We start from the raw sequence: 24,582 nt of genomic DNA, 5'->3' as shown, positions 1-24,582 counted from the left end.
CTGGTGAATAATTATTTCGGACTGAACTTGGTGAAGGGAAGTTTCACTAGGCCTATCGTAGGCAACGATAAACTTGATCATCATCTCGGGCTCGTCTGATCGGTTTGCTGCTGCCAGCTGCTGAAAGGCAGTGGGGAGAGGGGACATTTATCTCGGCCTATGTGACCACACTGTAATGCAACTACATCCTCTGTCTATCTGACGGGTCTCTGACCTCCCTCTCTCTCTCTCTCTGCAGCACACGCATTTTCAAATTTACACACAGGCACTGGGCCACGGCCAATCAGAGGGGAGGTCCCGCCCTTCACTGTCTGTGATTTGTTTAAATCACGATATTGGCCAAATATGTGTCTGTTATTGAACCAAAGGTAGAGTTTCAATGCGGACACTTATTCCTCTCTCGAATAGCTGGTTGCACCGATTTTTTTTAGTCGCACTTTTGAAAAATTAGGTCGCATATGCGACCAAATTGGTCGCACTCTGGAGCCCTGATAATGCAACTACAGGCCAAAATACATTTTTGACAATTACAGAGCCCCCTAGAGGGCAAAGGTCACCAAATTTGTTGAGCGTCCTCCCGATGGGGTCTGAGGTGCATGTACTAAGTTTGGTTTTGATACATGAAAGCGTTGCTGAGATATGAGCTCACTTCCTGTTTGGCGGCTTCGCCGTACATTTCAATTGGCTGTTACGGGCTAATGCTTCTGTCAATTGTTCCAGAAAGCAATGCACTCATCAGGCATAGTCTGAAGATGGTCTCTGTCAATTTTGGTGAGGATCAGCTGAAATTTGTGACCTGCGAAAACTTCTTTGTGTTTTTGATTAAATCCAATATGCCGTCCGAATCAATTATGATGACATCAAAAGTTGACCTGGGTCGGCTTAAGGAACTCTAACAGTATTACCAGACACCACTAGTGCGATTTAATTTTAAACACAACAGCAGGTACAGGCCAAAAGGCATGTTTCTTAATTACAGCGCCCCCTAGAGGTCAAAGGTCACCACATTTTTTGAGTGTCCCCCTGATTGGGTCCTGAGTCCATGCAGCAAGATTGGCTTTGATACATGCAAGGGTTGCTGAGATATGAGCTCACTTCCTGTTTGGCGGCTTCGCCGCAAATTTCGATTGGCTGTTACGGGTGAACGGTTTTAGTTCCGGAGACAAAACACCACAACTTTTGTGAGGATTGGTCTGAAGATCATGTGTGTCAAGTTTGGTGACGATCGGACAAAATTTGTGACCTGTGAAGAATTAGTTTCACTTTCACTAAAATCGAAAAATGGCGGAAAATACATCATGGCGGAAAATGACGTCAATACATTGTCACTCAATATATCGAACAACTGAGTTATCAGCAAAAATACAAAGGGATAACTTTACATGCTTAAACTAATTAAACACACTGTCAGCTAATAACACATAAGAAACACGTGTAAAACTCACCGGAGAAAAGGAATGAAAGAAAGTAAATAAATGATATTGACGAGATGTGTGTAAGCTAAAAACCAATCGGAGATTGAACATTAGTTTGAATGATTTGAAGTACCATGCTATGTTAAAGTGTAACGTGTAACTGCGTGGTATGCTAGTTTCCTGTATGTAGTGAATGCAAATGTTCAAAAAATAAGAATAGCTACTACAGTTCATGAATGAGTTTTTTTTCCAGATCTGGTAGAGAGTATAAAGAGAGTAACTGAATGTTGCCCTTGAAAGTAATTGTAGGTGACTAATTACTTAATATTGATCTTAGACTGGCGAACTTCAGGAAAAACTCAGGAATCAGGTTTATTATGTTACAAGCTGAGAGAGAGTACAAAAAAAGGTCTATGGTCTATGTAGGCCTAGCCCAGGCCTGAGGCCTAGGTTGGCCTGTAGCCAACTTATCCTCTCTTCCGCTACATCCTTAGTCCAAGTCTAGAAAATCTGATCTGACAAACATTGCAGTTTAGTTACTTTTAAATGTTTTAAACAAAGAACAAAATGGCGCCAAGAACAATCCCACTTGGTTGGCTCTTCACTTGGTATCAGACACACCTACTCACACCCACTTCACACCTATATGAATAGCATGAGGAGAGATATCTTATATATCAGAAATATCACTTATAGAATGTTCCAAACATTCTCACAATCACATCATTACAATCCTTGTAATGAGACTATCAAAATGATACCAGACATGAATACATTTACATTTCATGATACATGGATACATTATATCAAGGTAGCATCCTTTGTCTTGTGTAAGTGATAGGCCTTAAACCAGCACATTAGCATTCCATTGGGGGAGGGGATGGGGTCTTTGTTTAAAACCATGAAGGGTTACATGGCTAAATAAAAGTAGTCTTGAAGTTAAATTATTATCCATTTTTTAACCATACATTTTTATTGCTATCACCCTGCTATGCAGGTTGGTTTTTCTTGGATGCATGATTTGAGAAAAAGATTTCCTTTGGAAAATTCGCCATTGGACACGAGGCAGCAGAGCGGAGGGCGGTGAAGGATCATCTTGCCTGCATCACGAACTGCTACTACTCACCATTTCAATTAATCAATCAGATAAGCTCGAGATTTCGAACAAAAAAACGAGTAGATGGACTTTTAATTTATTATTTTGGGGTTAAACAGAGCTCTGTGGTCATTTTATTTTCTATTTCTGTTCGATAACTGATGTTTAAATAAATGCTGGCTATATGTTCTGAGTAAACCACCTTGTTTTTTCATATTTCTCTCCTCTTTTGAAAAGTTCCTTAGAAAGGCAGCACTTCATTTTTATTAGAATAAGTGCCCCTTACATAATTTGGCGAGCCAGTGGCCAAGAGGAGAAATTAGATTGAATTACTATTTGTTTACATTGCCGGTTAAACCTGATTATTGACACACTGTAATATTGTTTCTTGTTAGCGTTTTCAGTTGCTTTTGTAAATTGTGTCAAATCTTATATACTCATGGATGCTGAACAAGAGTATGGTGTAAATTTGAAAATGGCTGTGTACATTGAGGGTATTACCTCAACTGATACTGATGAACAGATAACCGAATTCTGTTCAGCTTGTGGGCCTGTGAACAAAGTTCTTAGGGTTAGACAGACAGGACAAGAGAATGGAGTTAAAGCTCTAGTTGAGTTTAAATCTGAGGAATCAGTCATAGACCTAGCTCCTAACCTCCCACAATATCTCCCTAGTGTTGGAGAGCCAAACATTATGTGGCGTGTAGATAGGGCTTATAAAGTAGCTCCAACCCCTGAAAATTCCCTACCCCCAGTGAGATCGAAGCTTTTTTTTTTTTTTTAGATACTCTTTTGATCCCGTGACGGAAATTTGGTCTCTGCATTTATCCCAATCTGTGAATTAGTGAAACACACTCAGCACACAGTGAACACACAGTGAGGTGAAGCACACACTAATCCTGGCGCAGTGAGCTGCCTGCAACAACAGCGGCGCTCGGGGAGCAGTGAGGGGTTAGGTGACTTGCTCAAGGGTACTTCAGTTGAAGGGGTTCAGTGTGATTGCCTTCTAGATTCAGGTTCCCAGGTTAGCACTATTTCAAAGTCTTTCCATGAGAGTCATCTTTCACCAGAGAGTCATCAGCCCATTTTCCCCATTCAAGACCTATTAGACATAGAAGGTGTTGGTGGTCAGGAAGTACCTTATCTAGGCTATATCCAAGCCATCATAAACTTTCCAGAGAACATCATGGGAAAGCCTGTGAAGATTCAAACCCTAGCACTCGTCGTGCCTGACCACAGAACAAACATGGACATTCCCTTGTTGAGAGGCACTAACACATTGGAGCAGTGAGGGGTTAGGTGACTTGCTCAAGGGCACTTCAGCCGTGTCTACTGGTCGGGGTTCGAACCGGCAACCCTCCGGTTACTAGTCCGAAGCGCTAACCAGTAGGCCACGGCTGCCCCTCTTGGACTTAAGTAACAGCTCAAACTCTGATAGTGAGCCAGATTCTGATGACAGTAGAACCCCTTTAGTCCCTAAAGCACACACTAAATATCACCCAACCCACCATGCTTCCCCTACATTCACCACTAAAACAAGAAAACTGACAACACAGTCAGCTCAAATCAACCAAGAAACCTCAGACAATGACATATTCAATCTACCTGACGTTCAGAGGATCATTGTAGAGCATGTTATTAAAAATGACAACTCCAATGCCTTAAACCAGGGATCTAAGCGACTTTGTCCTTTTTCAGGCAAACTTCCTAAACCTACAAATGAAGCTGACTTTCAGACATGGTCTCTTCATGTGGAGCTTATGATTCAGGACAAAACCCCTGCTGACATACAGCGACGTAAAATTCTAGAAAGCCTGCTTCCACCAGCCTCTGATTTAATCAGGCAGCTAGGCCCAGATGCAGCCCCTTGTAATTATGTGAAGCTCCTCGACTCAGCATATGGGTTAGTCGAGGATGGGGAAGAAATCTTTGCAAGGTTCCTTAGCACTCATCAAAACGCAGGAGAGAAAGCCTCAGAATATCTGCAGAGATTGCAGGTGCTAATCACTACAGCTATAAAGAGGGGTGGCATTGTGAAAGCAGACGCCAATAAACAGCTGTTGCGACAGTTTCGCCGTGGGTGTTGGGACAGTCCCTTATTCTGGCATTGCAAATAGGCCTTAAAACAGAAAACCCACCCAATTTCTCTGATTTCCTACTTCAAGTTAGAACAGAGGAAGACAGGATAACTGCAAAGCAAGATCGCATGCAACGTCAATTAGGGAATACAAAGCCCAAATCCTCTTTGAATATGCAACTCGTGCATGAGCCGCCTTTTTCTGATGATGCAAGTGCAAATGTTCTCCAGACATACATTACAGAAACTGAAGCTTTACGGAAACAAGTCGCTGAACTAAAAATGCAACTTACCAAAAAGAAAGATCAAAGGAGGACAAAGTATGCTAACAAAATCCAGAATTCAGCTCAAGGAACCCCCTCAACTAGAGTAGCCGAAATTCAAGCCCAACAAACATCGCCAAAACCCCGGCCAAGGGCTTGGTTCTGTTTCAAATGTGGCAATGATGGTCATCTAGCAAGACAGTGTGTGGTGGATCAGAAATATAAGGAACTCAAAACAAGACAAACCGAATTAAGAGTCTGTGTCTTCTTCTCTAACAAAGTACAGCAGTTTCCCCTCTATGCAGCGCCACCACTGCCACCTACTGGACAAATGTGATGTGCAGGGAAAACATAACTAAAAGAAATCAAGAAGTTGGATGTAGTACTAAAAATAACCTAACCCTGTATGAATGCTATTTTTGAGTGGGTTACATCCAGATGAGAAAAGGTTGCATTGACATGAGTGTACAGGTGGCAGAGCCAGGTGGCGTTCTTTGGAGGACAGTTGTATGAGGGTATTCAAGTGGGTGTACAACCAGAACACTTTGTAGGCAAGCATTAGCGATTTAATGCGGAAGGCCTGTGGAGCTTGATGAGCTGGTTAGTTGGTGTTTCTCACTACCCAAAAAAGTCGAATTTGATTTAATGTCATGGTGGATAGTTGGTTTGGATGAGAGGACCAGCCGTTCGGCCTTTGAAAGTTTCAGCCTGAGAGACATTCAGAAATCCGTACAGAGACCAAGGGGTCATCAGATGGGAATGACAGATAGAGCTGTGTGTGATGATGACAGTCACAGTATAGAAATCAAAGCCAACTTCCCTTTCAGACAAGTGTGTGGATTTGGGACGAAACCCTAGGAGTCGGGGGAGAGAGCAGTTCCAGCCTGCCCCCTCACAACTTCTGGGTGATGGGACTGAAGGACTTGGGGTCAGCCCGAGCCTCCTCCATGAACTCCTCGATCTCCTCAACGGTACGCGGGACGCAGGTGAGCAGCTCCATTCCGTCTGCGGTCACAGCGATGTCATCCTCAATGCGCACCTGTTGGGAAGATGAAAATGTCATAATATTCCTCAGAGACCTACAGTAATGTCACAAAAGCACATGGTGAATAGTATAAATACAAAAAAACACAGGAATGTTCAGACGGACAATAACATTTATTCCTTTAGCAGAGGCTTTTATCTAAAGCAACTTAAATATGTCAATTATATGACAAGGGCCATTGTCCCCGGTGCAACTTGGGGTTAAGTGCCTTGCTCAAGGCCACAATGGTGGAAGCCATGAAGTGAACCCACAACTTTTCAGCTACTGAAACATGATTTTTAAAAGTTAGGAAATTGAAACTAGGGTTGGGCGAATGAAGCCCCACGAGGCTTTGGAAGGTTCTTCCTGATTGTATCGTTAAGTGTTTCGAAGTGTCAAAGCATCGAATACAAAACAGTGACATCTGGTGGTTAGCAGACATAACAGCGGCTCTCATTAGCAATTAAACAATTACAGACGAAGCCACATGCCGACCAAATGGCCCTTCTCTGACACTGGTAAAACAGAGCGGAGAGACAACGTGTTCTGTTCCCTTGTGAGTAAAAACTATTAGGCCTACAGTCATTGAAATAAACATTATAGTTTTGATATGCTTCTAATGATTCAAATTGAGAATGTAATGTGCTGGGTTTTAAATAATGCTATGTTTCCGTGAAAATGGCCTTGGGAGGGTGGTAGCGTGTTCGTATACAGCGCACGCACGCAACGGGGTCAAATCCCGCCATGTTCATAATTGCCATGCGTTAGAATTATTTGATATTGCATGCTTCTCTATAGTGGTTGTGTTTAAGACTTAATTTGATGTTTTGCAAAAATGAATGGCAAAATAATGTAGGCTAATTGCTGCAGATGACCACAGCAGTGTCAGATAACAGAAAACATATAAAGGGCATTGTGAACAGTGGGGGTTGTGAAAACATGGGGCATTGTGTACAGTGGGGATTGTGAAGTGCTTGTGTAGGGCTACAATTTTAGAAGGGTGCTTGTGCAACAAAACATATGTGTTGGGGAAGGTGCTTAATGGGGAGCAGAGCTACTATCCAAGTTTTTATTTAAAAACAAGATTTGCTCCACTACACTTGGTTTGAGACGTGTTAAATGAGACGTGAGCACTCTCACCCCTCCAAAACCACGGAAGCGAGGCAGCACGTCGTTGTTGATGAAGCAGCGCTGTGCTGGGGAGGCCAGAGCCTGATCCAGCAGGTGGTTGATGAAGTAGATGCCCGGCTAGGGATGTAACGGTATGAAAATTTAACCTCATGGTTATAGTGACCAAAATGATCACGGTTTTCGGTATTATCACGGTATTGTATACAAGTGTGTTCAATATGTTCAGAAAGCACTGATACAAGCTGACATACAGTATTTTCAAAAAGTTTCCCTTTCACTTTTTTCTTGGTCATGTTTAATTGGCTATGTGTTTATAGCTTAACTTACCCTACCATAACTTGGAGTTTGCTATTTCTGTTATTTGGATCTAAGCGTTCGAAATAAAACTTTAGGCTACTGTATTCTCCTGATAACGTGAGTGGAATGGATTTAATGTGGACGAGAACATAAAAAGACCCAGAGTGGCTACATGATACAGTGCACATTTTGCAGTGAAAATGTTTTAAAATCAGGTGTAGCCTAATCCAAATCATAGTTAAAACCATCAATTAGACAACAGAATCAGTATGGTACAAGTTTTGTTTCATTGTACCAGGCCTACTGTATGTCAAAAGCAGGCTCGGATGAAGCTGGGAAGGATTAAACACACGGTTTCCACACCGCGGTAATCAACCGTGATAATTATGATATTTGAAAAGAAAAAACGGTAATTGTTATCGTCAACATTTTTATCACGGTTTACCATTATACCGGTAATTGTTACATCCCTATGCCCGGCTCCACAGTCAGGACCATGCGCTCCTGAACCAAGCGACCCATGCGCAGTGAGCTGCCTGCTACAACGGCGGCGCTCGGGGAGCAGTGAGGTGTGAAGTGCCTTGCTTAAGGGCACTTCAGCCGCGGCCCACTGGTCGGGGCTCAAACCGGCAACCCTACGGTTACAAGTCCAGAGTGCTAACCAGTGGGCCACGGCTGCCCACTGACAAGACTGCCCACTGACAAGAGTGCAAGACTCCTCCAGGCAGAAATTAGAAAAACACACTTTAATGACTGCCAAACTAACAGACAGACAGCACTTCGACAGGATAAACAGAGAGACAATCCGACAAGGAACAGAGAAGGAGGGCAGAAATACAAAGACCAATTAACAGAAAGACAGAGGACTGTTTGTCGTTGCCATGGCGCCGCCGCGTTCGGACGCCTTTTTGGTTGCTCCGCCTAATTTGTGCTTATATTTACTCTTTTACCTTTTATTAACCCCTACTTTTTTGCACTTTTCCACTGCACTGATTACGTATGATGGCGTTACACTCAGAAACATCGGAAATGAATTGCCTTTTTTGTTTCGGGATGTTTTAATCAACGATTCTACCCAGTGCCAGCGCTCCGCACACGCACATCACGCACTGCGCGTAGGGCACCAAGTGCCTGGGGGGGCACCAAAAAAATCTTTGTCGTGAAAAATCATCACAATAGGCTACTAGTATAAATAACAAATAAAATATGTATAAAGCATGTTAATATACAAAAGCAATACAAATGTAATAGGCCTAGACTAAATTAGTCGAGAAAAAGGTGAATCTCCTGTGCGGCCCTCTCTCCAGTCTCCCTCTGGTGCCCCCCTCCCCCACCTCCCAGTGGTCTGTTCGATTACGCCTCAATCTTTGGGTAGACACCATTGACCAGTCCCTCCAGGATTTTGCGAGGATTTTTTGAGATTGTTGCGATCTAAAATGCCTGATTTCGCGACAACTTACTTAATAACAACTTAATTACTAATAGCCAACTTAGGGCCCGTCCCATTTCTCCCCCCTTAAAACTTCCACTTGGTTTTGATTGCCCTCAACATTAAAGCCCCCTCGACAAGGGAAGTGGAGGTGAAGATCTTTCCTTATAAATTGGGACACCACTATATGCAAATTAGCGTAGCAAACGTGCTCACCTATGTCACGCGCAGCGCCGACGTGTCTACCGGTAGTAGCCTGCTACTATTTTCATTCAGGAACATGCTCATTCCAGCGGTCGTTGTTGTGTGGGCTGTGCTGGTTTATCTACGTCTAGTTAATCAACAAAGATATTCGTGTTCATGTGAACGCCAGAACACCCACCTTAAATATTGACGAAACTACCCAGATCAGATATATAACGTTATTTGATAGGCAGACTCTCTCAAAGCACTCAGCAGATATCATGAACATCGTCAGATAGCTTCGTGAGATATTTTCTAACATTAGTGTTCAAAACTCAACAGTCCATCAGATGTGCATCCAGCTAACATATTCCAACATATTCCGAAATTTTAATATGCTTATTTGCGAAAATATATGAAAAATTTGGCCGGCTCGCTGAGCTTGCACGGTATCCAGGGTAATTTCATCTCCCACTTCGTTTTAAGCCTGCATCGGTCCTGGCTATGTTTTGAGGGTTGATTTTAGGGGGAAAATAGCACTTCCCCTTGCTCCCTAAAGTAATAGGACACCCTAGCCCTACACGTGCACGCGCAAAAACGAGGGTTAGGGCAAAAATCTAGGGGTAGGGGAGGTATTGGGACGGGCCCTAAGTATCTAGTAATTGGGGGCCAAGCAGCGAAGCTGCGAAGGCACCCATTGAGTTACTAGCTTTTCCTATTATTACACTTCTGCCATTGGAGTCTATGGCAGCCCATAGAACGCCTGGCTATTTTTTGGCAGAAAGTTTCGGGACACTCCACTGACCACTCACACTCATTTACGGACCTCTAAACCCAGCCGTCTAGCGCCACCAACAGGTCAAAATCTGGCCGAAAATTGAACCGCTGGGTCTAAAGTTATGGAATTTGGCACACTGATTCAGCACTGTCGCATGATCACTCTCACCAATGTACAGAACTCTATGCCCAACACTCTAGCGCCACCAATGGGTCGAACCTGGATTGCATTCACGCATGTGACCATTGAACGGTGCGTCCGATTTTCACATATCAGGCACCGTTGGAATCCCTGGACCGACCTAAGTTCAATGACCCCTATTACGTCACTTTTCGCCATATTGGACCTCCGCCATATTGGATTTAGTCCAAACTCTACGAAAAGTTTCAGCGGTCACAAATTTCATCCGATTTTCACGGAACTTGGCGGAGATGATCTTCTGCCCGAGCCGCACAAAAGATACTTGTCAGATTTTTCAATTTCATTTTTGTTTGCCCGTGACAGCCAATCAAATATGGCGATGAAGCCGCCAAACAGGAAGTGGACAAACATCTAGGTGACACTTTGCGTTAACATAACAAAACTTGATACCATTACTCAGGACACTGTCCCAATCACTCACAGCAATTTTTATGCATATACATCGAACACTCTAGTGCCACCACCAGTTCAACGCTGGACATGTGTTCAGGTGCGTGATTCTTGACTCTTTTGTCTGATTTTCACAATTGAGGTAGCGTCTGAATCCTTGGACCATCCCGAGTTTATCGACCCCTATCCCGTCACTTTCCGCCATATTGGACCTCCGCCATATTGGATTTAGTCCAAACTCTACGAAAAGTTTCAGCGGTTACAAATTTCATCCAATTTTTACAGAACTTGGCGGAGATGATCTTCAGACCGAGCCGCACAAACGATTCTTGTCAGATTTTTTTATTTCAAGTTTATTTGCCCGTGACAGCCAATCACACATGGCGACGATGCCGCCTTACAGGAAGTGGGCTAACATCTCAGCTATGCTTCAATGTATGAAGTCCAAACTTGGTACAGGGACTTGGTATCTGATTGTGAGGACGCACTACAAAATTGGAATCATGTGGCCTCTATAGGGGACGCTGTAATACAGGAAGTGAGCTTGTATCTCAGCAACGCTTTGGTGTAAAAAGTCCAAACTTGGTATAAGGACCTGTTACCTGATTATGATGACGCACTAGGAAATTGGAATCATTTGGCCTCTATAGGGGGCGCTGCAATACAGGAAGTGAGCTCCTATCTTAGCAACGCTTTGATGTATGAAGTCCAAACTTAATACAGAGACAAAGTAGCTGATTGTGAGGACATGCAAGGAAAGTGGTCTCATTTGGCCTCTAGGGGTGCTGTGATAGACAAATTGAGCTCACGTCTCAGCAACTCTTTGGTGTATGAAGTCCAGGGACACGGTAGCTGATTCTGAGAACGCACAAGGACATTGGTGTAATTTGCGCCTCTAGGGGCACTATAACAAAGTAAATGAGCTTATTTCTCAGCCATTCTTTATCCAATTGCAATCAAACTTGTTGTGAGTGCTTGCTCATGCCATGGCAACTCCATTCCTGCTATAGCGCACTGCTTGGCCCCCACATTGCTGCTTGCAGCTATATTTTTATATTGATTTAAACTATTAGACTACACTTTTCTTTAATGTTATTACATTGGTGGTGTGTACGTCTAATTGACTGCCTGCCACTTTAAGGACGTGAGAGTACCCTGCTGGCATTTCAACATTGATTCAACGGTGAATAAACGTTATATACCAAGGGTGAATCAACGTTGAATTATGAGTTGGATTTGCAAATCGAATCAACGTTGATATCGCAACATTGTTTCAACATCCGCCGTTTCAACATAGGTGAACACATGTTGAAAGCCTTAACAGTGAATCACGGTTGAATATGATATATTGCAACATTGAAACAACGCAGTAAAATCCAACATGGTTAAAGCCTCAACTACAAATTACCGTTGAATAAACGTTGATATTGCAACATTGCTTCAACATTTTACCTTTATTAGCTTATGCAACTTGCAGTAGGCCTATCACACACAGAAATGATAAACACCTCCATCAAGAACCAGTCAACTTATATATTTTTTTACATTATTTTATTTTGTTTTATGTTTTACAACATAAATGATCTATCCAAACTCAGGTGTATGTGGTGCATGTATACCGCATGTATACCATTCAGCAACAGCAGGGAGTGTCTTCCGAAAGCCACCACCACCCACCCTCTCCAGTGCATAATTCAAATATCTTCCCATGGTGTCCATTATTCGGGTCAGGGTGGTTCGCTGAAGACAGCATCTAAAGAGGAAACAACAAACCATTATTGTCAAAAACTGGTGAAAAAGCCTGTGGACATTCTCTGGGATTTGAATCAGGGATATTCAGATGACTGAACTTCCAAATAACGTCCATCAGTCACACTGTGTGAAGTAAGCGGCGCCAGAGAATGTCTAATAAGGGCTCTGGCGGCGCCCTAATTAGCAAGTTCATAGCTAGCTAATGTTACGCGGTTTCTAAACTAAAACATTTTTTGTCACATACAGCAAACATCACCTCATCATCCGCTAGTTGCCTGTCCCCTCAATACCATGTAAAAAAAACGTGGTCTCTGTGGACAGCCCAGGCTCCAAAAACCATGAAACATAACAAACTGTTCTAGCCAGGGGAGGGAGGGGCGAGCTAGCTCTCGGTTTTGTTTGAACATCAACAGAAGTGATGTTACCCAACATCTCTTGGAGCACCTGTAATGCAAACTACTCAGCTTGTGTGACAAATAAAAGCAAACCTACACTAGCAGCCTCGAAGTCAGGTGCAATAGTTAGAAGTAAAGCAGATGTGTATACACAACCATTATAAAGTTTGGGGTACACTTAGAAATGTCCGGTGCATTTCTTTTGATAAAGAGGACCTTTTTTAAAGGCCGTGTTGCAGGGTTCATTTTCCAACGAATTTGCACAATTTGCTTATTGGTAATAAACATTTAAACTGTTATCCATTGTATTTGATGTTGTTGGGTATCACAAAACGGAATATAATACGAAAAAGCAGGTACAATTTCACAGCGGTTTGAAGTGATTCTCCTTTCCCCCACAATGCATTGCATTACGTCACCTTGGGGAGGCTACAGACCAAAGCCCACCTTGAGACCCTTGAGAGTAAGGAGAGAGGAGTAAAGAGACGAGTAAGGGAGTGTTCAGCAGTAAATAGCGCAGATTATAGATAAATAGATATAGATAGCCTAGATAGATATATAGACAGGTAGATAGATAGCTAGATAGATCATGTCATCTGCTGGTCGCGGGGTGAGCTCGACCAGCGGCCAAAACGCACTCGCTTCCCCAGTAACAGCAGCTCTCCACCGCAGTTTCCATCGGGATGGCACAGCCCACACAAGCACCTGCCAAACTGCGACTTGCCCTTATTATCTCCCTCTTTGGTAAGCCATACCCTGACGATGTCAATGACAATCAATCACGAGGAGTAGTTATCGAAAATATTCATGCTGAAGACGCGACCAGCCTAATCGGCGGCGGTTTGCAACAACAGGGGTGGCTCACAGGTGGGACTGGAAAGTTAGCCCATAGCACTAGCTAGCTATCATGATGCTTTATATTCTGATCTTCTGACAAAGTTTACCCAGTAGCCTACTTATCTGAACTAACGACATGATCGATCACCATCACTAGATATAAAGAAAATGTTGACTTCCACTCAGTGCTGTTCACTGACAGTAACAAAAAAAGGGTCATAACGATATATAAGCATAATGCATTGAACTGAATAGGCGCATTATGTAGCCTCATAACGAGACCTCTCAAATTCAGAAAATTGCTTAATTAACCCTTAGAACCCTAAGCTGTTTTTAGGGCATTTTCACTACCTTTATTCATAAGGATTTATTCTGGTCATTGTAAGTGCCACACACATATATTGTATATTGTTTTTTTCAGGAGAGTTTAGGCTATTCAGATCTGCCACCATTTCATGTATTAATACTAGCATTGATTTTATTTTGATTTTTAAAGAATTAAAATATAAAAAGTGTATTATAAAAATTCTTATATTTCGACATGTATCTCACCACAGCAAGCTCACAGCTCTACATGCATTTCATGTGTGTGTAGGGCAGACTGTCCTGAATCGGGCAATATAATTGCCATGTTGGAGGGATCCTATTTACAGAAATATTTGCTGTGTGATTTACGGAAATAAATGCCATTTTTTATTTAGTGATGAAAAATGACCTTTCTGCGCTCCATATCTGTGACACGAACTGATCTGACCTGACTTGACCCGAGGTTGCGTGTTAGTCTGCGTGCCTGTGTGTATGCAGTCATAATAATTCTCAACTCTTTACTGCATTGCCATGAACAAAGTAAAGGCAAAAAAGGTGTTTATTTGTTGAACAAATTGGGATACAATGTGAGCCTTGAATTGGATGCCATGCAGGAATTTGCTAGGATCTCAAAACCGGAATATGAACATGCTTTGCCATAGAGAAACACATGATAGCATTGGATTATAAACATGCTTTGCCACAAGAACAGACAAAAACGTGGGGTAAGTCCAGCTATATGAAGTTATTATTTTGCTGTCACTTCGTCTGTTTTATAACCCAGAAGGATGTACTTGGTATCAAATGATAGCTCTGAGTCTCCTCTTTCATCTGACATACGTGGCATATCTATGCGATCACGGGTCCGCGAGTAATTCAAACGAGAGTAATGAGTGTGCAGCGTTGGTTTGTGTACATGACGTTATTATTTTGCAGTCACTTCGTCTGATTTTATAAGCCAGAAGGATCGATAAACATGGTACCAATGGATAGCCCTGTGCCCCCTCTTTCATCTAATATGCTTGCCATATCGATGCGATCACGGGTTCGCGAGTAATTCAAACTAGAGTAATGTGTGTGCAGGTGAATGCAGAGAAGTATAGACTGTAAATATGATGCAATTTGATTTAATTTCATGATTTTTTTAAATTTTCATACTTGATCGTACAGACAAGTGTGTAGTCTCGTTGGAAAGCCCCACTTCTGCTCTGTCGCGCAATAAAGGTTTCATCTCGCTGCGATGAACCGTTCTGGAGCAATGTAACAGAGAAGAAAGGGTGTGTTTTTTGACGCACTTTGCGTCAATCGGGTTCTAAGGGTTAAACTAGAAGACATTGTTATCTTTGTTAGACCATAGGGTCGTTGTCATATAAATGCTGTAACAAAATTTGAAGTGTAAATATACAAACTTTATGTTGAACGTGTAACCGCGACCGTTTCCCATAGGAATGAATGTAAAACATACCCTCCAAAACGAGACCTCCCCAAATTCAGAAAAAAAATACTTAATTGATATCAGGCAACGTTATTACCATTGGTCGATCATAGGGTAGCTGTGATATAAATGCTGTGATGAAATTTGAAGTGTAAATATACAAACTTTATGTTGAAAGTGTAACCGCGATGTCCATTGGAATGCATTGAAATGACTGAAGCGCAGATCATGTAGCCCCCAACGTGACGTCATCACCAAATTGCGTAAAAAAAACCCCGCTAATGCTAAAAACAACAAAAACTGGCATTTAACACCATTTGGAGACATTTTTAAAAATGATATACATATATCGAGTGCTTTATGTACCCATTAATCAACAGTGGTGGTTAACCTGCAACACGGGCTTTAAAGTGACCCAACACATCTAAGCAGCAGTATGTCTGTGTGATATCATACCTAATTGCAACATTGCCTGCAGCAGCTCTTGCCTTCTTGCTTACACCACCTTTCCTCCCCCATCTGACTTGCAATAGCAGCTTCTGGCTCCAGGCTGGGACTGCTGGATAGCACCTAACAAATAAAACAGCAATTGCCATACATTTTGTTATTGTTGATAAAGGTCAAAATCATAGCATCAAAAAAATAAGTAAGGTAAGTCAATCAGGTGTACCAACAAAAATTATAATTACCTTCTGAAGGCACCCTTGCCACCATCGCCGTCTATGTTAAGTCTTGATATCAGTTTACTTGTGAGGGCTCTGCCAGTAAAATATGAGTAAAAGATAAGATTAAACAAAATTATGCATCCTGTACAAAAAATTGAATTGCTGTACAATTACAGAAATATTGATTATGATCAGTTTGGCAGATATTCACAACACTACTAACATTACCACCAACACAATGGTAAAGTGGCTAAATTGCAAAATTCAAGACTATTTTAAGTAGCTGCAATAATCCTGATTAGTTTCTGTATTAATGCATTACATAGCACATATGTCAAGCAAATTAGAGCATGCACAATAACATAACCCATAGCCCTATCCATGGAACAAAAAAAATGCATTCAAAACACAAACACTTACACCACGTTGAAGGCAGCAGCCATGGCTATCAGACATCATCAAGTAGCAGGTAGTGCCATCCTGACGGACTGACATTGCCCTGGATAGTTGATGGAGCCCACTACACAGTCATAACAACAGACAGACACATGAAAAGAGGGGATAAACTAAACACAGTTACAGACACAAATACATGCTTACCCATTATAATGCTATATGCAATTCTACGTGTGTTTGTGTGTGTGTCTACCTGGTGAGTGAACTCTCTTGCGGGCTTGGAATTTCTTCAGTATGGAAGTGGCACACATTTGGAATATTCCAGAATGCACTCAGAGTTCTCAGGGCAGCAGTCCTCAGAACACACCGACTGCAAACAGAGGGAACACATGGAGACTAAGATCAATAAGTTCCAAAACACACAGAACATGAAAAGACCATCACTGAAGCACTACTTCACTCACATGCATCTTAAATAAACACATGCCTCAGTGCAAGTCAGGTACATCAAACAAGGGCCAAATAAGGGCTAAGAAATGAAAAACATGTAGCCTAACACTACCCTTCACAAACTAAAGATCCCTTTACTTGTTGGCATGCCCACCCATCATACTTGCCCCCATTCACATCTATTATATGACAGGTCTGTTAATGAACATGGCTATACTAAACTGCAGTTCCTTAGTTCCTTAAATCAGCGGGTATAGATATAACTTATATATGACTTTATTAATTTGTTTTACAGGTCATCTTTCCAGTTAACACGTTATAGCAACACTACATGTATATTATGTATGTTGAAGTTCGCAAGGTAACCGTTATTACTGCTGCTTAACTTTAACAACCTTCATGTGTCTGTAACATTAGCCTGCATGGTAACAGCCACTTTAATGGTAGCTAAGTTAGCTTTATAACTTACTTGCGCCTGATATTTCATTCAAACTAAAACTCTACATTCATAGCGACATCACAGACAGATACAGTAGAACTAGATATGGTATATGATATAAACTACCATTCCAGATATTCCACACAATAATGAAGTTAGTAGCTGGGAAAGTTAGCTCGCTAGCTAATTGCTAGCTAATTCCTAACATGACTAACAGCTTTGGTTAACATTCCATTATGAAAACAATATATTTCGAATAAATTCCCGTTTTCAATTGGCATACAAAAGTACTGTAATTCTTACCTTGGATATGATAACGGCAGAGTGCGGTGAGTCAGATGCATGACAGAACAGTGACGGTTAAAGTCACTGGTGGGCTGGAGTTCAAAATAGTCAGTCAGGGGTGGGGGATGGGAGTTGCTGTGTGTGCGCATGCGCTTATCAAGCGGCGATAAGCATCCGTTAAAAACAATCGTTGCATTTTAGACTGTTACATTGAAATGGCTACCAAACTAATTAGAAGTGTCAAAACAATAATAACATTAGCCTAGTCTAGTGGGCTGTTATTACTAGCCTACTATTATGATTATTAACATGATTGTTCCCATGAACATTTTCTTTCCTTTTCCTTTTCTTGATATCAAATCAATTTGGTTTAATATCCATGCTGATTTCGTTGATTTCTTATTTTACAACCATTTGTCAACATTTTACAACTATTTAGCATTAAAACAGTGTTTCAACTTTTTATTTCACCTATAATTCAACATTGATTTTCTTGACCTTTTTACAACCATTTAACATTGAACGTTGTTTCAATGTTTGTCTACATACCCTTTTACAACCATTTAGCATTAAACATTGTTTCAACATTGTTTCAACATTGACGCAACAACTGACGTTATTTCACCTATATTTCAACGTTGAAGGTCGGTCGTGTGCCGGCTGGGTAGCCTATTTACATTTCTAAGTGGATTGGAAGGCTTGCATCTCACTGTGTTCGGCTACGAGTGGAAATAACTTTTTGCATAGTGCATTACGATATGTGGATGGAATTCGGGATGTTTCTATGTCATTAGTTAAAATAAATGTTAAAAAATAACTCGAATGAAAGCATTCTTGGATCACAGAAGAGGTAAATGTCTTGCAATGTTATTAATTTCTATGATTTTGGTAGCACTACACAACTGAGCCCACAAGCTAGCAAACATGACACGAGACATCTCCAGGTGTAAACGTTTGCCAATGGGTTGCATACTGTAGCCTACTCAAATGTCGGCCTTAATTAAAAAAAGTAGGCCTTAATTAACTTACTTTCATAGCCTAGGTAGGTTAGCAACACCAGGTTGAGAGATGCGCAAGTAAAGCAGCTGATCATTAACGTTAGCCTTCTATTTATTGTCATTAAAACTGCAGAGGAGTGAACATAGGGCAGTCTCTGGTGTCTGCAGAAGTGAGTGTGGCATCTGACTTAATATTCTGCACGAGGGACTGTTGTGGTAGGTGAAATTTCACGGGGAAAACATGATGATTGATCAAATTTGCGAAAAAGTTGCGGTGTTTGGACAAAATTGCGAGGTCGCCCAGAATTCACGAGGATTTGCTGAATTTGCGTTAATTGTTGCGATCGCAACATCGCGAATTCCTGGAGGGACTGCCATTGACATGGCCTCAAGATTCGGGGGCGGAAAAAAGGAAAAAGAAGAGACAGCCAGATGATACTCGTGCGGCACTTGCCGGTAAGACAATGTTTCAAATAAAAGAAAAATGTTAGTTTTGAGGCCCTTGCGTGTATGCATATCTATGCTTTAAACTTTGTAACGTAAGCTCCTACTAGCCATGTTCATGTTCAAGTGTTACGTTGATTGATGCTGGCTAGCTAGTTATTTTACGTTGTGGATATGGATGGATTATGGGTTATTGAATGCAATTCAACACTCGGCTGTTTTCTGTTAACGTTAGCAATCGGTGCATAAGACTAGCTAGCAATGGTATTTCTGATTATGCTTAAACTGGGCTTGCTATTTCTTTTCAGATATAGTCAGATAACGTTAGCCTATTAGCCTAGTTTGCTTTGCATTTCAGGACGCTTTTTCGGCGTTTGTTATCAATTATGATCAAACAATCTGATTGTGTAGTGAAAAAGTAACGCTACTGTGACACTTTCATAACGTAGGCCTAGATGAGTGGGAAACGGCTCTTGTTAAGGTGAACTTTGGAAAAACCCTGTAACTGAACGTGATGTGATTTTGCCAAATTAGAAAGCTTTAGATAAGTTTAGTTGTTGTTGTGTATGTGGTTATTTTCAAGAGGTTCATAGAGGGCGACATGTGTTGGTGGAACTGCAATTAGAAAAAAAAAACACAATATCAGTAGATTTCATGTATTTATGTAGATGTCTTGTATTTCTGAATGCAGGGTCAATGCTAAGATACATGCAAGGAGCAACTCAAGGCCAGGAGGAAGCATTAGATCAACCATCAGTTCTAGTCCACAACACCAGCCACCAACCAGCTCTGCAGACTCTGCAACAGCACTCAGCCCTGACCAACAATCATCAAATAGCCCAGGTACAGATACAAGTCGACACACAACCGCATCTGCTTCTGAAGGCAGAGTGAGTCCTGTCACTGAGAGGCCATCAGCAAGTGACACTGCAGAGACATATCTGCCCCCTCCAACTGATCCTGCTCTATGGTCAGCTCACATTTTAGATGCTGATGTGTGGAAATTGTGCGGAGAGGGCCTTTTAAAGTCAGCTCTGATTTTGTAAATAAAGACAACCTAAGAAATTCTGAATGATTGTTATTCCTTTGGTGGTGGTGGTGGTTGGTTGGTTGGGGGTTGGGGGCACCACCAAGCATTTGTGCTTAGGGCACCCAAATGGCTAGCGCCGGCCCTGATTCTACCTGGCCGACTGAGATTCTCCGAGATGCATCAGGGAACCATGGAGACGCATCTCGGCGCAGAAGGAAAAAACACAGAGGAAAACGAGCCGGGGCCCGTAACAGATTGAGGAATAGAGCTCATAGGCCTCCACTGCCTAGCATTCTCCTAGCCAATGTCCAGTCTCTTGTGAACAAGATGGATGAACTAAGAGCGAGGAAACAGTTTCAAAGAGACATCAGGGACTGTAACATTCTATGCTTTACTGAGACATGGCTAACTGAACTTGTACCGGACTGTGCCATCACTTCGGTGGAGTTTTTCTCTGCTGCTCGCTCTGACAGGACTGAGGAATCTGGAAAATCGAAAGGTGGCGGTGTTTGCATCATGACGAACAGCAAGTGGTGTGATCCTAGAAATGTCACCGTTCTCTCAAGTCCTGCTCGCCTCATCTAGAACATCTAGCGATCGTCTGTCGACCCTTCTACCTGCCCCTTGAGTTTACTTCGGTAATATTCAACGCTGTCTACATTCCTCCACAAGCCAACACAGATGCTGCGGTTTCAGAATTGCAAGAAGTGTTAAATAGACAACAACACACGCACCCTGAAGCTGCGCTTATTGTGGCCGGTGATTTCAATCAAGTACATCTGAACCGGTCCATGCATGAATTTATTCAACACATTTACTTCCCTACACGTGGTGACAACACACTGGATCACTGCTACACACAGTTCAAAAACAGTTACAAAGCGAAGTCTCTACCAGCTTTCGGAAAATCAGATCATGCCGCTGTTTTCCTACTGCCTATGTACAAACAGAGAAGTCATACGGATCCCCCAGTGACGAAGGAGGTCAATCGCTAGACTGACCAATCGGAAGCCAGGCTACAGGATGCCATTAGCAACGTTGACTGGGAGATGTTCAAGACGAACTCTGCTGACATCAATGAGTTTACGGAAGTATCATTGAGTTACATCAATATGCTAACTGATTCCACCCTCCCAACTGTAAAGATCCGAAGCTTCCCTAACCAGAAGCCATGGGTGGATAGAGAAGTGAGATCGGCATTAAAGACACGCACCATGACTTATAATGCTGGGCTTATTTCAGGGGATATGACGGATTAAAAAGCATCACAGCCCGAGAGGACATGAGCACAGTCTCGTAGATGGCCTTCTGGTCTGGCGTGAACTTGCCATTGGCTGGAAAAGAGTAGGTGATGTTGGAGGAGTAGCAGTAGTACTCTCCACCCATGTCAAACAGGCTGTGAAATAAAAAATAAAACAAAACAGAAACTATTTGATTTAGCCTAATTTAAAGAGCTATTTCCACCCATGTCAAACAGGCTGTGAAATAAAAAATAAAACAAAACAGAAACTATTTGATTTAGCCTAATTTAAAGAGCTATTTCCACCCATGTCAAACAGGCTGTGAAATAAAAAATAAAACAAAACAGAAACTATTTGATTTAGCGTTCTTGAAAAAGAAAACTCAAATAGCTATTTGTAGACTTGTAGAGACGGTAAATTGCAGCACAGCTTTAGAAAAGGGCAGAAGGCCTCTCAGATCTCCTAGTGTGGTGTGAACATGAGCTCTCTAAAGTGCCGCTTTAAATCTCCATCAACACACCCACTGGACATCGTCTCTCAGGTTCAACCACAGAACACACTCCACTGCCATCAAACACACACAAGCACACACACAAGCACACACACAAGCACACAGCACAGAGGGCAGAGCAGACACAAGTCTGGTGGGGGAGTGGATGGAGACATCCTCTGAGTTAATATGTTAAAAAGTCTAGTGGGCCTTCCATGTAAACATCCTCTGAGTTAATATGTTAAAAAGTCTAGTGGGCCTTCCATGTAAACGTCCTCTGAGTTAATATGTTAAAAAGTCTAGTGGGCCTTCCATGTAAACATCCTCTGAGTTAATATGTTAAAAAGTCTAGTGGGCCTTCCATGTAAACGTATGTCAGAAGGAACTGGATATCTTGAACAGACTTGATTATTTATTTAAAATAGAGAGAGACCTCATCAGCTTCATCGCTACAAAAGCCTTAGAATGGACAGGTTATGTAATATTCCAAAAAGATTACATCTGTGTTTCCTCTTGTGATTAAAATGAGAGAGTTGAATGCAGACATGAGAGAGTTTTGAATCTCTGCACTCACAATACCAAACACTGACTAAATCAAGTAAACTTTTAAACACACAACACAGTTCACAGTCTCCTTTGAAAAGGAAAATAATGATCTGATTGGCCTCAAAGTCAGTGAAAATGACAATTAAAGCATTTTGGTGAGTTTGTGTTTCATGCTCACCACATATTTCCGTCATCAATAGTCTTGTCATTGGGAGCTCCAGGATGGCCATAGTAAATAATTGAACCGTTGTTTCCGCTGTCAATCAAACACAAAATCACACAGATCATAGTCTTAGCTTTAATCCACCAATAGGGAATCATGACTTAAACAGACTACAAAGCGCATCATAAACACTGACCACTTGGATCTTTACTTGACAATATCGACATAAGAGTGACATGATCTTATCCGAACCCTAACTTGTTATGACAAAAACCGAATGTCACTTAATAACAGAAGCGTTACAGTATGTCATTAGCGTTTTTGACTTGTTTATGACACATTCATGACAGTGTCATGTCACTCTTGTCGATACTGTCAAGTAAAGTGTAACCCAAAATTAAAACTCTGCAGTAATCCTGACTGAGTGGCATTTAAAATGAGCCAGCGATGGTGTGGTTTATAAGAGGGACAAACGAGTTGAAACAGAAGGAGCTGGCCTGTCACTCGTGCCACAGAGCTCAAAGATAAACACAGAAACGACAGCTTCTCAAAGTTTATCAGTGAAACCAGCTGCATGATGTGGGGATACACTTGAAAGGCAGCGCTTTGAACTGAGGGAACTTGCTCAGAGGAAGACCCAGAGCACGTTTCTGATGAGGCTTGCAGTAGTGAGAGATGAGGAGCGTTTTTCAAAGAGGCTGAATCACTGCCACGTATGTGCTATGCTCACTTAGAGTCCCCATGCCCACTGCTATAGTGCTGACTGGAACTGAATGTGTGTCTATATCTCCCCCAGAAGGGTTGAGGGAGGATGAAGCCTTACCTTCCACAGATGCATGTGTAGGAGACATGTCGCATTCCCCCACGAGAGTAGCAGTAGTGCTGGAACAGACTGCAACACAGAAACACAGATGCACACACTCACACACTGCAGTTAAGACACCTCAGGGCTCTCGTTTGAAACTTCCTGGACTGAGTGAGTGGAGGCGTCGTTTCTGTTGGCGCACCCAGTTCATTAGCAGCTCAGGGACATCATCTCACAGCATATGCACAGACTGTACAAATGTGTTAGACTATGATTTGGAGAGAGTAGTTCTATCAAACAAAAACTGAGAATGAGAAATATTATTCATATTATTTTAGGCCCCAGCGGCTACTGTGTGCTAACAGAAATACTTCGAAAAATGACATACTGCCAAATATTTCAAAAACTCAAGCTATTAACAACAAATATTTCCTCCACCATCAATTATCCTTGTGTACCAGGAAATACGTCATCAGACTTTATGACAACCAGAATCCAAGTAGAAAAATTGAGAGCTCAAGATCTATGACAATAGATTCAGGATTAGGGTGACAAATACATTGTGAACATGTTTCAGCAATAAGGGAAAAGATACTTATTTACACCACGAGACTAACATTACCTGGTTATGATGGATTTAAAGAGATCTAAACAAATCTGAGGACATGTGGGAAAACTCTGCACTTCTCTTAGTCAATCTGAGCTGTGCAGCAGCCTCACTGAAGACTCTTAACTCACTCTACACACTTAAACAGCCACATTCTCAAACACATGCAAAAATCCCTCCACCATCTGGGAAAATGGTGTGAAATATGGAGAGTGTCACATTCACAAACAGCTTGTGAGGAAACATGGAGAGAGGGAGAGAGAGAGGGGAAGATATCAGTCGGGCGGAATGAGTCAGCCTCACTCCTCCCCCAGTGAATGAGAGGAGGCGTCTTTCTGTGGAAAAGTGCTGGGGCTCAATTAGGCAGATAGTGAGCTGGTTAGGGTTTGCTATCTGTGCACATGTCCTCAGCCACTAGGATGAAGGTGCCAGATAGTGAGCTGGTGAGGGTTTGCTATCTGTGCACATGTCCTCAGCCACCAGGATGAAGGTGCCAGATAGTGAGCTGGTGAGGGTTTGCTATCTGTGCACATGTCCTCAGCCACCAGGATGAAGGTGCCAGATAGTGAGCTGGTGAGGGTTTGCTATCTGTGCACCTGTCCTCAGCCACCAGGATGAAGGTGCCAGATAGTGAGCTGGTGAGGGTTTGCTATCTGTGCACATGTCCTCAGCCACCAGGATGAAGGTGCCAGCATCAAACAGGAAATGGACTCTTATGAGTGCACACAATAATGGATTCTCACACATCCTTACAAAGTTTAGTTTGGTTTAAAGAAAAGGCTTCACCTTAGTAGATAGATTGAAAACATTTGACCAATGACCAAACACTTGCATCTCTATGACTCAAATAGCATTGTGTGAAATAAACATGTTGTAGGTGAACTTTGATGATATAACTACTGCAATAACACAGCATGGCTAGCACAGTGCATCTTCAAAGTAAACATTTCACTTGTATTTAAATTACAGCCTAACATTAGAGATCTTATTTACTAGATACAGGAAACAGCTTAA

The 24,582-nt window shown here is 42.0% G+C and overlaps 1 long non-coding RNA gene and 1 pseudogene across 1 annotated transcript; both read right to left on the bottom strand.

Moving 5' to 3' along the window:
* Positions 1–5,706: 5,706 nt before the first annotated feature.
* The window catches only part of LOC143126058 (xaa-Pro dipeptidase-like), a 77,684-nt pseudogene continuing 58,808 nt past the window's right edge, over positions 5,707–24,582 (bottom strand).
* Positions 11,921–16,160, bottom strand: LOC143125324 (uncharacterized). The gene is made up of 4 exons (XR_012987250.1): positions 16,095–16,160; positions 15,699–15,767; positions 15,466–15,579; positions 11,921–12,037 (listed from the first exon to the last, which is right to left on the bottom strand). It is a non-coding gene; the product is annotated as an uncharacterized LOC143125324 (long non-coding RNA).

The sequence above is a fragment of the Alosa pseudoharengus genome, unplaced genomic scaffold (assembly GCF_046254945.1).
Source record: "Alosa pseudoharengus isolate Yale_2024_CS ecotype anadromous, Long Island Sound unplaced genomic scaffold, YU_APseudo_1.1 YU_APseudo_1.1_scf_16, whole genome shotgun sequence".
NCBI classification, from domain to species: Eukaryota; Metazoa; Chordata; class Actinopteri; order Clupeiformes; family Clupeidae; genus Alosa; species Alosa pseudoharengus.
This window is presented reverse-complemented; position numbering and strand designations above follow the sequence as displayed.